We start from the raw sequence: 13,117 nt of genomic DNA on the forward strand, positions 1-13,117 counted from the left end.
CAGGGTTTGTGGACCCTACCCCAGAATATGTCCAGAGCCCGTTCATGTTCCCCAGCTCCACACCCCGGATCTCAGATTCCCAGTCCCTGCCCAGCACACTTCCAGCAGCTTCTGCCCGACCATGGAGAAGACTTCCTGGCTGGTCCCCAGCATCCACCTGAGGCCTATGGTGTATTTTCCACCTGGCCGCCAGAGGGAGCCTGGGAACACATCTGATCTCGTCCTTCCACGTCAGGCCTTCTGGAATCTTTGATGCCCTCATACCCTCATTCACCAAACTCCAAGCACAGGGTTTGCTTTCTGTCCCTCTGACACAGAGCACCCCCTCCCCTTCCCAGCCTCAGGCCTCAGCAGCTGGCATTCTTCCGATTCAGCAGGTAGACCTCCCTGGCAGCTAGCGCACGGCAGCACCCATGCCCAACCCCTTTAGTCTCCAGCTATCAGCCTGTCGGCAAACCTTACCACTACTCGCCAAGTACTAGTCTCTGGAAGTCAAGGTTTGCTTGTCTTATTCAAGAACACCAGGGTACTTAGCACTATACATGGGCACAAGTAGGTGCTCAATGCATGAACACTACCAGCATTGGGCGCTGAGGAGTCACTGAATACACTGTCAGTTGCAAAACTCTCCTTAGAAATCACTGCCTTAATCCAGTTAAGAAATGGGCAGAGGATCGGAGTAGACACTTTCCCAAAGACACCCAGACAGCTAACAGACACATGAAAAGATGCTCGACGTTACTCATCATCGGGGAAACAACCACAATGAGATACCACCTCACCCGTGTCAGAGCGGCTAAAATTAACAGAAGGAACAGGTGTTGGTAAGGATGCAGGGAACAGGGAGCCCTTCGCACTGCTGGTGGGAATGAAACTGGTGCAGCCACTCTGGAGAACAGTATGGAATTTCCTCAGAATAGAACTACCCCACCATCCAGCAATCGCCTACTAGGTATTTACCCAAAGGATACAAAAATACAGACTGGAAGGGATATATGCACCCCAAATTTTCATAGCAGATTATCAACAAACTGTGCAGAGAGCCCAGGTGTGTGCCGACTGAGGAATGGATAAAGAAGACGCAGACGCGTGCCACGGAATGTGACTCAGCCAGCAAAAAGAATGAAACCTTGCCATTTGCAACAACATGGATGGAGCTAGAGTGTATTATAAGTGAAATAAGTCAGAGGAAGACAAATACCATATGATCTCATTCATGTGAAATTTAAGAAGGGAAGCAGATGAACATATGGGAAGGGGGTGCAGAAGGAGAGAAGGAAACAAGCCACAAGAGACTCTTAACAATAGAGAACAAACGGGGTTGATGGAGGGAGGTGGGTGGGTACAGGGGGTGGGCATTAAGGAGGGCACCCCTTAGGGTGAGCGTTGGATGTTTAATGTAAGTGACGAATCACTGAATTCTGCTTCTGAAACCAATATTGCACTGTATGTTAACTGAAATTTAAAGGACAAAAGAAAAAAGAAATCTGCCTGATGGCTCGAATAACTAGGATGTAGAAATGCAGATTCCTGGGCCCAACTGTGGCTCTTCAAGAGGAATCTCCGAGCGGGAGGGAGTTATCCCAGCATCCACATATGGGACAAGGCCGGGGACGTTTCCTAGGGCTGCCCTGCCGAGGGAGCTTATTTCTCAGACCCACTAATTGGTAGCATCTGGGTCCCTCTCCCTGCTTTGTCTTCCCGTGGTGCGACAGATTTTTCAAGCCAAAAAAAAAAAAAAAAAGTGGAGATGCCGGGGATTGAACCCGGGGCCTCATACATGCAAAGCATGCGCTCTACCACTGAGCTACATCCCCTGGCCACGAGGCGCCGCTCCTGGGACCGAGAATATCAGAAGCCGCATTCTCATCCCTTTTGCGCGTTTCTTCTTTCCCGGATGTTCAGTGTCTCATCGATTCCGAGAGGCCTCTTTATGCGGGGTGAAGCGCCCCAGCCAGGGGCCGTAAAAACCCGTAAAAACCCGTACCAGGGCGAACAGGCGCGGCTGCCAGACAGCGCTCTTTCTATATGAATTGACCCAGAGAAACCTCGCCCGGGCTTATCCTCGTTAGTATAGTGGTGAGTATCCCCGCCTGTCACGCGGGAGACCGGGGTTCGATTCCCCGACGGGGAGGCAGTGGAATCGTTTTAACAGTGAAACCGAGGTTTTCCTGGCACTCCCTGTAAGTTATAGGAGCTTGCTGTGCCAAGCCGCGAGCTCAACAGCTTCCCTCGTAGGTATAAAATATGTGTATGTTGCGAGTGTGTCATTACTTCTAATTCTGGTGGGTATCAGAGTAATGATAATAACCAGTTATTATACAGTTCTTACTACGCCTCGGGGGTGTGGCTAGACGTTTTACAGGTGTGCGCTCCTGTGATGCCGACAGGGGCTGCGTGGTCAGGTTAGGCAGGTGAGGAAGTGCGGGCACAGAGCAGCTCGAAACTTGCCCAAGGTTGCACCCGTCACGGTCTACTCGGGACACTGGGCGTCTCTGGAAGGAAGGACTGGCACAGGTGGGAACCGCGCTCACCTTCCCCTTCTGCACATATTTGTTCTGTTTGAATTTTATTTTTCTCCCTCCCTCGCTCTCCACCTTTCTTTCCTTCCTCGCTCCTTTCCTTTTTCTCTTGTTTCCGTCCTTCCTTATGCGATTTTTACCAAAGTGATATACTTAAATGGTTTTTAAAGAACTACAGAGATGGGGGTTGCACAGAATTGTCCATGTACTTAAACGCCACGGAATTCTTTTTCTTGGAAATGGTTAACTTTATGTTGTGTGCATTTCACCCCCAATTTTTTTTTTAAATAATCACGTTTTTAAAAAGATCAAGACTTGTTTGGGGAAGAAAGGATTGGAAGGGGCGGGTGGGAGTGTAAATGGCTTCAGCCCATTCGGAAAGCTGTGAATTCCACCATCGAACTTAATAATCCCATGCATGAAATTTTGCCTTTAGGGAAAGGACACAAAAGGAAAGGCCTATATACAAACAACTTTGGTTTCTTTCGCTTCTTAGCACTGTTATTATGCTGATTATCTGGTTAGTGTGTTTGTGACTGGGCAAGAAGGTCATTAGGTGCTTACCGAACACTTATTAAATGACTTCGCATCATGAAGACTCCCCACTCCACATCCTCTTCCAGACTTCACTCCCCTTCCATTTCCCAAAGCAGAAAACGCCAAACCTGGACGCCAACCTGTTGATTTCCTCATGCCTAGAAGCTGAGCGAGTGCCACAGGTATGGCGGTGGTGCTAGGATCTGAGTCACTCACTGCCCCAAGGAAAGTCACAATCTGGACAAAGCGTCCTACACACACCTTGGCTGGTCAGCATCCCTGTCCCACCTTAGGCTGCTTGGGGAGTTGCACCCAAGGGCAGAAGGGGGCTTGAGAAAGTGGGGTTCTGAGTCAGGTACTGCTCATTCATCCATTCACTTGTTCATTAATTCAACGGATATTTATTAAGCACATACTACGTAGCAGGCAGGCACTGTTCTAGACCTTGAAGGATACAGAATTGACCCTCAGGGATCTGTCATTTTAGCTGGGGAGACAGAGAATGGACAAGGAAAAACAATATGTAAGCTAACAGCAAGCAGTAAGGGGCTGGGGGTCCTGCCGGGAGGCGAGATCGGGGAGGTCGTCTCGGAGGCGGTGAGCTTGAAGGAAGGAGTAGGTATCTGCGAACCTGGCGGCGTGGGTCCCTGCTTGTCCTGCACTCCCGGCATCGATCCCCAGGTGGACGACCCAGGGCCGGCGGTACGACCAGGAGGAGCGGAGTAGAACGTGAGAGCCAGCAGCCGAAATAGCTCAGTTGGGAGAGCGTTAGACTGAAGATCTAAAGGTCCCTGGTTCGATCCCGGGTTTCGGCAGCTCTGGTTTTTTTTTTTCTTCCTCCACTCACGCATGAAAGGGAGCTTAAAAAATACAACACACGAAGAGACGAAGTTAATTCTTTCCAATCATTAAACCGGTTTCGGTTTATTTAAAAAAGCTCCGAGTGGCAGCCACCGGTCGACAGAGCGGAGGGAAACTTCCTTGCAATCTGAGAAATTTCAACAAGGCTGTGCTTTTCCTGAATTTTTTTTTTCTCTTATTTCTTAAGCGCGTATTAATCTGTGTTACGTGTTTGCTGATGTCTGCTCGTTAATTTTGGCTTCCTGTTTATTAATTTCTGCTCCCTGAATTCTCCCGACCGAATCAAGGACGTAGCAGGGAACAGCTTCTCTAAGACGGAGCTGAATCGAAGGGGACTTTTGTTCTTCTGTTTTGAAGAAAAAAAAGAATAAAATATAAAGCCCTTTGGTGGGGGTTGATGCTCGGCGGAACTTGTATGTGCCTTTAAAAGGGCACCTGAAGAGCTCACAGCAACGCCTGTCCTCGTTAGTATAGTGGTGAGTATCCCCGCCTGTCACGCGGGAGACCGGGGTTCGATTCCCCGACGGGGAGGCTGCGGACTACCTTTTTTTCTACCCCTTCCGTTTCTCTCCCGAAAGAATCAAATTCTTCCACATGTGCGGAAATGTCCTTACTCGAGGAAAATCAACTAATAAGCGGCGGGATTCGGTCTGGCGGGCGCCCACTGAGGACCTGGTTACACTCACGGTCCAGCCCAGGGTCACACGGTGATGAGAAGACAAAGTTCTCGCGCTGCGGCGGTATTTCCATCTCCCGCGTGCCCTCAGCGCGTCTGTGAAGTGCTCGGTTTGGTCGGTGCTGTCCCCAGAAAGGACTGCCGCCTTTCAAGGCCAAGGCATGCTCCTTCTGCCCCCAGAGAGTTCCATCCTCTTGGATCTTACCCAGGACCCAGGCTGGCCCTTAAAAAAAAGTTTATGGACTTGACACAGGAGGTCGGGGTCAGTGCCGTTGTGGACTCCTTCCTGAGTAGCTGTCAGCCTTCCCAGGCTCCTAGTCTTTCATTTGTTTGTCTGGGGTCACCCCCCCACACACATTCATTCTGCAAATATTTACTGAAAACGTGTTCAGTGTCAGGCCCTGTTCTAGGCACTGGGGCTGCGGCAGGAACCAGAGTGGCCCAGATCCTGCCTTACTGAGTTTACGACACAGACAATAAACAAATGCTATAAAAAGTCTCCCAAAGTGATAAGTGCTGTAAAAACAAAACAAGTAGGAGGGCATACTAGGGAGTGTGTGGAATGGGCAGACCCCATTAGTGAGGTGTCCAGGAAGGTCCTGCTGAAGACTTAGACAATGAGAAGGAGCCACTCACCAGAAGATCTGGGGAGCACCCCTGCTCTGCTCTGCTCTGCTGGCAGAGGAAAGGGCAGGTGCAAAGGTTCTGAGGTGCAAAGGAGGGTGCGTGTTTGTGGAACAGCAAGGAGGCAGGTGTGTGCACCGAAGGGGGAGAGAAGAAGGGGTGAGGTCGGAGGAGTGGGTCAGAGAGCCTTACTGCCCAGACTAAAGAGTCTGAATTCGACTTTAGGGTTTTATGCAGAGAGGAAACACAGTCAGGTTTGTTTTGAGCAGAGTAGTGTGGCAAGATAGAAAACAGGGGCACCTTCTGGACCGAACACCGTCCCTTAGCTGGTTCCCAAACCACGTCCAAAATATCACCTATGGTGACATTCCCCTGTGCGGGGCCAAGGTGTCTCTCCACTGGAGTTCATACATAATAACAGTAATATACATAATATATTGATACATAATGATATAATAATAATGATATGATAATGATAATAATGATACATAATAACAGTATCATTTGTCATCCTGAGAACCCACAGGCGGGCCAGACCTTGTAGCAGGCGCTGTTCTAAACGTTTCAGGCATAGCTGTTCAATGGCCACCCACACCCTGGGGAGGAGGAACCAATCAGATCCCCTTTTTATGGATGAGGCCCAGAGAGGTGAGAATATGAAATCACAGAGGTGGCAGAGTGTGTTTTCCCCATCGGAGTAAGTGACTTGTTTCTTGCCCAGAAAGCTCCAGCGCCAGTGGAAAGAGGTGAAGCCGCCGTTTTCTGCCCTCTCCTCGCCTTCAGCAGTTCCTTCACCCCGAGGGGCCCCCTGGGGACTTGGAGGACACAACAGCAACATATTCTCTCCCCTGGGGTGCTTCATAAGCACTCTGCACAGCTGTGCTAAGTGACAGTTAAAAATGGTTCTTTTCAGTGGGCTATGCAAAGCAATTCCTCCCTCAAAGCCATGAATTTGATGCTGCATCTGTTTCTTTTTAATTTGCTTATTTTTATATTAGAAAAGTTCTCTGAGAGGGGGGAGGTCTGCAAACCTCAAACTCACTGAAGATTGGGATACTTTTTTAAATTAAGTTTTCTAATTCCAATATAGTTAACATGCAGTGTTATATTAGTTTCAGTGTACAATATAGTTAGTGATTCAACACTCCCATATATCACCCAGTGCTCATCACCACGAGGGCTGTCGTTAGCCCCCATCATTTATTTCACCCTGGAATGGTTTTAAAGGTCCCGGAACCAGACACTTCTGGATGGAGGTGCAATCAGGGCAACACCCTTATTTATTGGAAAGAAACTCATTTCCCATCCCTTCTTTTCTGTGACGAGCGACAATCAAATATAGGTCAATTTCTTTTTGTTCCTTAGTCCTGATATCCGCTAGAATTTCAGCCGCAAGGCTATATAGAAAAGATCTATTTCGGAAGATTTATTTTGGTTTGCTTATGCTAAACCCAAACACATATTTAAGTGTATAAAATTTTAACTTAGAAAAACAAGGGGGAAGAAAATCTTAAGAATAGAGTATAGCAGAGAATTTCAGAAAGCTTGGCAGGAGGGGAGGGGGATGTAGCTCAGTGGTAGAGCGCATGCTTTGCATGTATGAGGCCCCGGGTTCGATCCCCGGCATCTCCACTATGTTTTCTTTCTTTCTTTTTTTTTTTTTTTCCTGTTTTGTCTTTTGTTTCCTGATTCTTATTTTCTGCCCCCGTTCTTCATCATTAAAGCGCCCTATATGTGATTATTACAACTCCAGTCACTACTTGGGGGGTGGGATTTTCAAGATAGGCATGACCCTACCTTTCTGAAACCCATAACACTCCTGATGTACTTTTGTTGGAAGAGGCTTAGGGGAGCTGTTAGCGGAAAAACAAAAAGGCAAAAATCATCTGATGACTAAAACCCGAGAGATCCAGTGAGAAAGATCAACTGGGGAGGTCAGGGTCCTTTTCCTGGCACTCTGACTGCAGTTCAAGGCTCCCAGCACTGGTGACTGAGTCTCGCCATCAGAGGACAAATATGGAAGATCTGACTGTGTTGGCCCTTGCTCTTTGTTTGTGCTATTAATAACCAGCCAGTCTGGGAGTGACCAGAAAGGAAGCCAGCATTCCCGGCAGGCAGGATTTTGCTTCCTGCTTCGTCCATCAGCAACAGGTCACAAATTGAATGAGTGAGTGAGTGAGTGAATGAATGAATGAATGGCTTTGATGCACATACTGTTCATGTTTTTATTTATACGCGATCTGTATTTTTTTGATCATTAAAGATCAAAGATGTTTTTACCGAAAGAAGGGATCCTGTTGCATTCTGCGGGTTCAGTTCTTTACAGTAATAATGAATTTATCACCCATCAAATCGGGTCTCTCGTGTGACTTAACCTCATAGTTTAAAGCATAAAAACAATAAGTAAATAAATAAAGCATAAAAGCTTCTCGTCTTAGATCTGGCCGGACGTGACTCTTGATAAAGGGTTCACTTTTAAGATGAAACCAAAATTTGTAAGATGACTTACCAGTTGGGTGGATGGCGGGTGGATGATAGCTAAGGAGCTTCTGTGAAGGCTATTTCTCTCCAAATGTCAACAAGGTTTTAAGGGAACAAAATGTTGAGGTAATTTCTAAAGTTAATCAGGCCTAACACGAAACCAATTATAGGCTTCTGTTTTTACTTGGTACCATATAATTAAATATATCTAATAACACACTGACAAGGAAAAAAAAATACCATGAGGCTTGTTGGGGAATGTAGCTGCCTAGAAACGTTGTAGTGAATCTTTGAGAAATAAGTCATTTTCAACTATTACATTTTATTTTACACTTAAAAAAACAAAGTTCATTATATAACATTGCTGGAGTAGTCAAATTCAGAGAGACAGAATGTAGATTAGTGGATGCCAGGTGCTGGTTCGGAAGGGGGCATGGGGAACTTTTTAAGAATATATATATTTTTTAAAAATATATTTTATTTATTTGAGAGGGAGAAAGGAAGGGAGAGAGAGAGAGAGGATCTCAAGCTGACTCCAGGATGATTGCAGAGCCCGTTGCGGGGCTCAATCCCTCAATGCCAAGATCACAGCCTGAGCCAAGGTCAGGAGTTGGATGCCCAAAGACTGAGCCAGGTGCCCCAGGGAGCTTTATTATTATTATTATTATTATTATTATTATTATTTTATTTTTATTTACTTATTTTTAAAGATTAATTCATTTGAGAGACTGTGTGAGCAAGAGAGCACAAGCAGGGGGAGCAGCAGTGGGATAGGGAGAAGCAGACTCCCCACTGAGCAGGGAGCCCGATGTGGGGCTCAGTGCCAGGACCCTAGGATCATGACCTGAGCCAAAGACAGACCCTTACCTAACTGAGCCACCCAGACACCCCCCAGGGATTTTTTTTTTTTTTTTTTTTTTTTTAGCTAAAGTCACTTGAAAAATAGCCGATGGGAGAGAGGCTGTTCGTGAACACTCCTTGTATCCTCAATGCAGATCCTTCTAGCAGGCTCATTGGTTGTAGACCCCCCCCCCGCCCCCCGCGGCCGCCTCCGCAGCGCCTCACCAACCAAGTAATGCTGTAGGAAAGACGTTAGGGTTCGAAGCTGATCGTCAAGAAAGAATTCCTGGCTGTTTGTGGCAGAAAAGGGTGATTTTATTAAAGCATGGGGACAGGACCCGTGGGTAGAAAGAGCTACCATGGGGTCACGAAGAATGGCCCATTGTATACTTTCCAGTTGGGAGGGGGTTAGGAATTAAGTCTCTAAGAAGGTTACCAGGAACCTGGAGAAAAAGTCATTTCATGCTGTGTAATGAAACCTTACTCATGAGACCCTTCAGATGTATATCGGTGGCCCATATGCTTGGGGGGTGACGGCCAACATGTATCTTGGGGGTTTAGAGATAAAGGAAATTTCTAAAGGAATTTTTATATGTTAAACTAGACTTACAGGATCCTGGGCTGAGGTTTGGAGCAGGGGAGAAGGTGGTTTGGGCCTGGACTATCTTTTGCCCTTCCCCTTAGCAAAGTATCAGCATCAAGGCAGCTGAGTCCCTAAAGGAAAGACACTGCCTGCTTCAAGGACTTGTCATTGGGCTGCAGGTAGTAAGGAAATTTAGTAATTTTTCTTCTGCCTTAGTTTCCCACATCAGTAAGACGCTGAACTGTCACAAACTATCCTACCTCCCATCTCTTCTATTCATTTTTCCTAAAAACCATGGACTCCCCACTGAGAGGCCTAAATTCCCCTTTTCCTTCCCTATAAGATAGTATTTATGCCTAAATTCTAAAACCACCTCTGAATTATTCATTTCCCCTGGGTATCTCCTATGTATACATGAAATATACACGTTAATAAACTTCTGGGTGTTTTTTTTTTTTCCCTCTCTCTCTCTCGTTAATCTCTCATTACAGGGTCTCAGCTAAGAACTCAGAGGGTAAAGGGAAAATTATTTCCGTTCCCACAGTACACCTAACACAAGGAACTGTCTGCTTAAAAATGGTTAAGATGGTAAATTTTGTCATGTGTCTGTTTTGCCAGAGCTTAAAAACAACGAATTAAGGACAAAACAAATCTCCTGTAGACTAACTTCTCAATCTTCCTAAAGCAGGCAAATCTGAGGACTGAAGCTACAGGCTGATTTCCTGCCTGGTGGGGAATGAAACTGGTTATTTTTAACACGGAGCGCACAATGCAAATGTATTCATGTAAACAGCGAAAAGACAGAGTCCCTCGAGCTTTTCTTCCCCCCTAAACTGCACAAAACTTTGACTACCTTTTATGGTTATATAACCAATGACAAAGCAAGGCACACGTTTCCCAGCCAGCTCTTGGTTTCACTCTTTCTCTTGGGGGCGGGGAATGTTTGCTGATTCTGGTGCCCTTGGACTTTCTCATGACGCTGAGTTAAGTTCCAGATATGGTCGCGACCTCCAATGGAACCGAATCCTGCGGGGAAGGCAGGCAGGTCGATAAACAGGGACCGGATCATCGGCAACAGCCCCCTCGCCCCGCCCTACAGCAGCCCAACGCCCAGGCCCTTTGTGAGCTCAGCCCATCACGTGTTCAACCCTGCCCGCCAATCCCACCGTGTTACTGGGCCTCTGTCGCTTTTGCATTGGTGGCCCTCTGAAGCAATCTCTTCTGGGGCACTTGCAAAGGCCGGATCTGTGGGTGGAAGGAACTGAAAATGGATCCAGTGACTCACCCTGGATCTCGCACATTCTAGCACATTACATTCTAGGTCAGGGGATTTTAGGTTTCAGGGACGTGAGTTGATATCCAATTCCTGGGTCCAAGTGGGACATGTAGGTTTTGGGAGGTCTTCTCGGCAAACAGAAAAACAGTTGTAATGAGGACAACAAAATTCCCCTGTAGGGCAGGGTTGCTCAACCTCCTTGGTGTTACTGACAGGTGGGACTGGGTGATTGTGTCCTGGGGGACCTGCAGCAGCATCTCCAGGGCCTCTATTACCAAATGCCGGTGGCCGGTGGCACTTCCTCCTCCCTGCTAACACTACCGTTGGGACAACCAAAAATGGTCTCCAGACATGGTCAAATGTCCACTGAGGGCCCACGTCACTCCTGGTTGAGAATCTAGGGAAACACCAGCCATTTGTCTCACTTTCTCTTCCCCTCCCTGGCACCCCAGTGCCCTTGCACAAATGTTTACTTCTATTTGCTCTCACACACCCCTGTTGGGCTTAAGGAATGCAGGGGTGTTTCAGAGCATTTTTTTTTTTCCTGCTAGAGACAACACCAGTGTTCCTAAGAATGTTGTTTTCTCCTTGGAGATAACTCACTTGGGACCCACTTCCCACCCTCTGAGCCTTTTTTCTTCCTCCTCTCCCTCCCCTGCCTCTGAAATCAGGCCTGTTTTTCTCTGTACCTTTTGTACTCTGGAAAAAGCTATGTCACAAAGCTCGTGACTCAGCCTTTAAACAACATGAATCACGAGGCTGTCAGCAAAAGCCACAGCCAAAAGCGAGCAGGGTGTGGTATGAAGCTAAGCCTGGTCACCTTAGAAAGAACCTGGGCATTTTGGTTCTCTGAAACTTCTGCCCAAAATCTGGGAGGAAATACCCCTATAAGAACCCCCCATGTTTTGTTCCTTTAAAACGTTCTAGAAATAACCTTCATAAAAGCCTGGATTGGAAGTTACCGGGGTCTCCTGCTAACCTGAAAAAAAAAAAAAAAAAAAACCACACACACGACATTTTGTCTTTACTATTCATTTTAATTTTCCAGTAACAATTCACTCTCTTTGAAAAAATGTTAAAATTTGCACAGATTAAAGTCTATTTTGAAACTTCCTCAGGCCTCTTTCCAAAATACCTACATACATAGGTCAAAAAAGAAAACACAATTTCATTTTGATGCACATTTTAGGAAAGTTGAAATACTACAACGTTCATAATTTAAAACAGGAATGAATCCTTTTTAAATGCCAGAACACTTTAAAAAATATATTTTATTTATTTATTTGACAGACAGAGATCACAAGTGGGCAGAGAGGTGGGGGGTGGGGTGGGAAGCAGGCTCCCCGCTGAGCCCAGAGTCCTGACACAGGGCTCTATCCCCCGACCCTAAGATCCTGACCTGAGCTGAAGGCAGAGCCCAACCCACTGAGCCACCCAGGCACCCCTGACAGAACATTTTTAAAGCAATTTTTCTTTTCTTTTCTTATTTTTTTTTTTTGAAAGCTTTGAGTACGGAAATTAAAATATCTTTCTCCTCTCTATATTGTAGAAATGGGGGATATTTCTAGAAGAGTCCAGAAGGGGCAGTGGCTGGGAAACTGAGCATGTGAGGGAAACTTTTCACTGTAAGCTTCCAAAAGCCTCTTGTTTTTCACCATATTCATACACATATATTTTTTCATATTCATAAATCTTTAAAACACTTATTAAAAAATACGCTGGAGAAAGGACACCTAGAAATCACAAAACGAGAAAGATCTGGCTGGCAATCTTCTACTCTTTTTCTTTCCACATTGCACTTTGCCCTAGAATGAAGTTTTCTATTTGGGATATTAAGGTGTTTTTTTTCTCCCCTCAACCACAGATGCACAAAGCTGGCATTTAATTAGGGTGTTTAAAGCCTCAGGCGTATTTAGGGTGCACCTCTGAGCTCCCCCGAGGACCGACACTTGGGAAGATGGGAGCCTCCGTGTTGCAGTCAAGCACAGCCTTCCCAACCCAAGTGGCGCAGATGGAACAGGAAGGCCAAGGAACAATCTAGAAAGTTCGGTTGGCGGCGCCTCCAGCAGATGGGGTTTCTGCTCCCCTTTTCAGACCTGGGCTTAGGGACCGCCCCCGGTCCACCCCAGGGGCGCTCTGCCCCGAGCGCGGACTGGGGGGCCCAGGGCTGGCCCACCCCCAAGCCCTGATCTGTCTAGTCATCCGTCCTGTCCGCGCGCCCGCGCGGGGGAGGGGGGGCATGGGCGGGTCGCCACAGCCCGGGGTGGGAGTGGGGGAGGGGACGGAGTCGGAGCGTGCCCCGGCGTGAAGACCCCTGAGCTCGCAGAGGGGCGAAGGGCGCGCGACGCCAGACCCCTCTCCGTCCAGGGCGGGTCTCGAGAGCCGCGAGGACCGTTGCGGCCCAGGGGAGGGGGCGTCGGGGGTCCGGCGGGGACAGCCCGCTCCGGGCGCCCTAAGGACTCCGCGCCGGGTTTTCGCTCTTTCCGAGGGCCCTTTCCCTCCCCTCCCCCGTGCCTCCGCCCCCGAGATCGAGCGCCGGCCACGTCCGTAGGCGTAGCACTCAACTGACGCGCTGATCCCTCCGCGCGGGCTCCGAGGACGGCGGCCCCTTACTCAGCCGATTCAGTCTACAGCCCATCCTTGACAGGTAAACCTATCGGGAGGGGCTTTGAGATGATTTGGGGAAGGGGGGGGCACTAGTTTTCTCTCCGGACGAC

At 47.7% G+C, this 13,117-nt stretch overlaps 5 non-coding genes across 5 annotated transcripts; 4 read left to right on the forward strand and 1 right to left on the reverse strand.

The window, feature by feature from the left end:
- Positions 1–1,745: 1,745 nt before the first annotated feature.
- TRNAA-UGC lies at positions 1,746–1,817 on the reverse strand. Its single transcript has one exon. It is a non-coding gene; the product is annotated as a tRNA-Ala (tRNA).
- A 245-nt stretch (positions 1,818–2,062) lies between these two features.
- TRNAD-GUC lies at positions 2,063–2,134 on the forward strand. The gene has a single exon. It is a non-coding gene; the product is annotated as a tRNA-Asp (tRNA).
- Positions 2,135–3,801: 1,667 nt separating this feature from the next.
- On the forward strand, positions 3,802–3,874 carry TRNAF-GAA. The gene has a single exon. It is a non-coding gene; the product is annotated as a tRNA-Phe (tRNA).
- Positions 3,875–4,379: 505 nt separating this feature from the next.
- Positions 4,380–4,451, forward strand: TRNAD-GUC. Its single transcript has one exon. It is a non-coding gene; the product is annotated as a tRNA-Asp (tRNA).
- A 2,329-nt stretch (positions 4,452–6,780) lies between these two features.
- Positions 6,781–6,852, forward strand: TRNAA-UGC. The gene has a single exon. It is a non-coding gene; the product is annotated as a tRNA-Ala (tRNA).
- Positions 6,853–13,117: the final 6,265 nt, after the last annotated feature.

This window comes from Mustela putorius, unplaced genomic scaffold, assembly GCF_011764305.1.
Source record: "Mustela putorius furo isolate JIRA1106 unplaced genomic scaffold, ASM1176430v1.1 tig00537248_pilon_pilon_pilon, whole genome shotgun sequence".
NCBI classification, from domain to species: Eukaryota; Metazoa; Chordata; class Mammalia; order Carnivora; family Mustelidae; genus Mustela; species Mustela putorius.